Here is a 4,034-nt window from a genome sequence, read left to right on the forward strand (position 1 = left end):
TGGTGCATATATTTGAATGATAGTGGTATTCACTGGACTTCCTTGTATGCATACAGATATTATCCTGTCACTGACAATATTGTACTTCAAGATAGATCTAGCAATGGCTTTTTTAACTATGAAAGCAACTCCATTTTTCCTCACTTTTTCATCTCCAGAGTAATATATCATATGGTCATCTGACTCAAAATGCCAACAATACAAAAAAAAAATTCCCCATGACCACCTGGATTTTTAATAGGTATGCAATGATGGTTACACACACATACACACACACACAAATCAATCAATTAAAAAAAACCAATGTAATTCTTCACATAAACAAAGAACAAGAAACAGATGATTCTATCAATTGATGCAGAAAAGGCCTTCGAAAAAATCCAATACCATTTCCTGATTAAAACACTCAACAAAATAAGGTTAGAAGGGAATTTCTTCAACATAGTAAAATGAATATATGCAACCTGAAAGTCGACATTGTTGTCAATGGAGAAGAATTCTCCCATTGAGAATTGGAACTAAGCAAGGATGCCCACTATCAATTCTCCTATTCTGTATTATTTTGGAAGTCTTAGCAGTAGCAATAAGACTAGAGAAAGAAATAAGAGATATCCAAATTCGCAAAAAATAGGTAAAATTAACTTTGTATGCAGAGGATTGGTAGTATACTTAGAAAACCCTAAAAATGCAACAAGAATACTAGAGGACATAGTTGACCAATTCAGCAAAGTGGCAGGATCAACATACAAAACATACAAAAATCAATTGGATTTCTCTACAGTGACAAATAAAATATAGAACTGGAGCTAAGAAAAGCAATATCTAGTCAAATAGCTAACCACAAAATACCTGGGAGTAAAGTTAACTAGAAAAACAAGGATTTATTCAAAGAAAATTACAAAACATTACAACAAGAAACAAAATGAGATCTGGAAAAATGGAAGAATATACCCTACTCATGGATAGGAAGAATCAATGTTGTGAAAATTATAAAACTACCAAAGGCAATTTACACATTAAATGCAATCCCAATAATACTAATCCTATTCTTGAACAATATGGAAATGACAATCTCCAATTTCATTTGGAATGGAAAGAGATCCCAAATAAGAAAATCATGTCTGACAAAGAGAAACAAGGTTGGAGGCATCTCACTTCATGATTTCAAATCCTACTACACTACTGTGGTATTAAAGAGAACATGTTACTGGTACAAGGACAGGCACATAGATCAATAGAATATAATTGAGAACCCAGAAATCAGTCCATCTAACCCACTGTCAATTGGTTTTTGAAAAAGATATGATATCAGGTCAGTGAGGAAACAACAACATTTCTAACAAATGGTGTTGGCAAAGTTGGAGAACTATCTGAAGAAAACTCAAGCAAGATCCACACCTCACCCTATACACAAATACCAACTCACAGTTTATCAAGGACCTAGGACTAAAGGCAAGGACTATGAAAGTCATTAGAGAAAAGTTTGGAAGAAGTCTAGAAGCCCTACTCCACAACATAGACAGTCTTCCAAGCATCCTGAAAAACCCACAACAAGGAGAGGATAAAACTGATCAATGGGAACTTCTAAGAATAAAATCTCTATGCATATCCAAAAACTTCTCCAGCAGGGTAAAAAGGGAAGCCACAGACTGGGGAAAAATATTTGGTAATGACGTGTCTGATAAAGGTCTTCTATCTAGAATTTTAAAAAATATTTTAGCACAACAACAGGATAAAGGTTAACAGACTATTGAAAAATGAGCACAGGAGGTGAACAGACACTTCACCAAAGACCTTTAGATGGAGAACAAACACATGAAGAATTGTTCAAAATCCCTCCTCTAAGAGAGATGCAAATCAAAACAACTATGAGATATCATCTCTCTCCTATAGGAATAGCACAAGTTACTCTGGTGAGGTTGTGGAGAAAATGAAACCCTTATTTACTGTTGGTGGGAGTGTAGAATTGTGCAATCACTATAAAAGGCATTTTGGGGTTTTCTCAAAATTTGGAAATAGAAGTACAATTTGAACCAGCAATTCCACTATTGGGAATACACCCAAAGAAACCAGAACTGCCACCCAAGCAGGTATATGCACACCCATGTCCATTTTGACTTTGTTCACAATAGCAAAGAGTTGGAAACAACTCAAGTGTCCATCAACAAATGAATGGCCAGAGAAGGCATTGTATATTCACACAATGGAATACTATGCTGCATTGAAAAATAAGGAACTCATGAAATATTATACAAAATGGATGAGCCTGGAAGACACTATGCTAAGTGAAATATTTCAGTCACAAAAGGACAAATACTGCATAGTACCACTGTTGTAAAGCAGGACTGGCATCAGCATTGGGGGAAACAAAGATGGGATAAATAATGTATTGAAGCAGATAAAGGAGAGAACGTATGTCTAGAAGGAATATATAATTAGATATTATTGTCATGACAAGAGTCCAGAATGAAAACTGCATAGTGTAGTGGACTGGTGTGTGGGATTCTATAATAATGAAAAACAAACAAACAAACAAACCTATTTATTTATTTATTTTACTTTTCAAAGAGAAAAGTGAACTGGGGAGTAGAGGTGGGTAGGGAAGAAAGTGTGCAGCAATGAATGAATTAAAATCCAAAGTTTCCGTAAACATTCATTAAAATAAATTAAGAAAATACAACATATGCGAAAGCACTGGTGGTTTAATCTGTGAAAACTTGTACTGCTAACTCAGAGGTGGCACAGCTCTGGTTATTCTAATCCACCAGCAACAGTTCTATGGCAGGAAGATAGGAATTTCTTTTCATGTAAATTACAGCCTTCAAAACCTCTGAACAGTTAACTATGAGGCAGTGTAGATTCCATTATATTGAGTTTGAGTTTTATATGCATACAATTAGCAAAATTTGAGAGTCAATAGGTTTTTACATTATTAAAAACCAGTTCTTTTTAAGCAAAAAGTAGTCAGTGCATCAGTCATCAGTACTTTATTTCAGTAATGTCTAAGAAAGCCATCTTTATTTAGCAATTAATTTTACAGAGAAAAAAACCTAAGTAACTGTTTATTAAAAGTAATATTCTGCATTATGCTAAGTGAAATAACTCAGTCTTTTAAAGACAAATACTGTATAAGAACATTAATGTATAAATGGAAATACAACTATTAAAACATGTATGAGGATTCAAGGAAGGGAGGCTGTGAGCAGAGGTGTGTGGATGGGTAAGGACGGGTAAGTGTTACACAATTTTGATGGGTGGATGGAGGAGTGGTTTAATGAAATTGGAAAGAGCTGGTGTGAAAAACAATGTATACAAATTTGTAAGTAAACCAATATAAAATAAAAGATATATTTTTTTAAAAAAGAACTCAAATTACATTGGGCTTATCAACTGCAGAGGAACTATTTAAAGTGCTAAATAGTAAAGATATCTCTTTGAGGTCTAAAGTCTGCCTAACCCAAACCAAGGTGTCTTCGATAACTTCATATGCATGTGAAATTTGTACAATGACTAAGGAAGACCAAAGAAGAATTGATATCTTAAATTGTGGTGTTGGCAAAGAATATTGAATATGCTATGAAATGAGAGGGAACAGAAATTATCTTGGATAAAGTACAATTAGAATATTCCCTAGAATTGAAGAAAACAAATTTTTTGTCTCATGTTATTGAACGTTCTATCAGGATTGACAAGTGTCTGGAGAAGGACATCATGCTTGGTAAAGAAGACAACCAATGAGATGGATTGGCACAGTGGCTAAAAGATTGGACCAAAACATCAAAAAGTAAATCAATAAACGTTCTAATGCCTCTGTGGTAAGGAACTGCACTGCAAATTCATAGGTATGTCATTCAAAATGACCAGCAACTATGTAGGAAAAAAATGGACAATCTCCTCCAGTGTGATTTACTGCCTCTGAAAACCTACTGGGGAATCAGCTATGTGTCAACGTTTGAAATACTAGTTACATGGCTCCAATATCTTAGAAATGTGTAATCAATTACAGTATTACTTACAGGCGGGTTGTTGTTGTT

The sequence above is a fragment of the Elephantulus edwardii genome, unplaced genomic scaffold (assembly GCF_000299155.1).
Source record: "Elephantulus edwardii isolate Elephantulus edwardi_28Jun2011 unplaced genomic scaffold, EleEdw1.0 scaffold00327, whole genome shotgun sequence".
Lineage (NCBI taxonomy): Eukaryota > Metazoa > Chordata > Mammalia > Macroscelidea > Macroscelididae > Elephantulus > Elephantulus edwardii.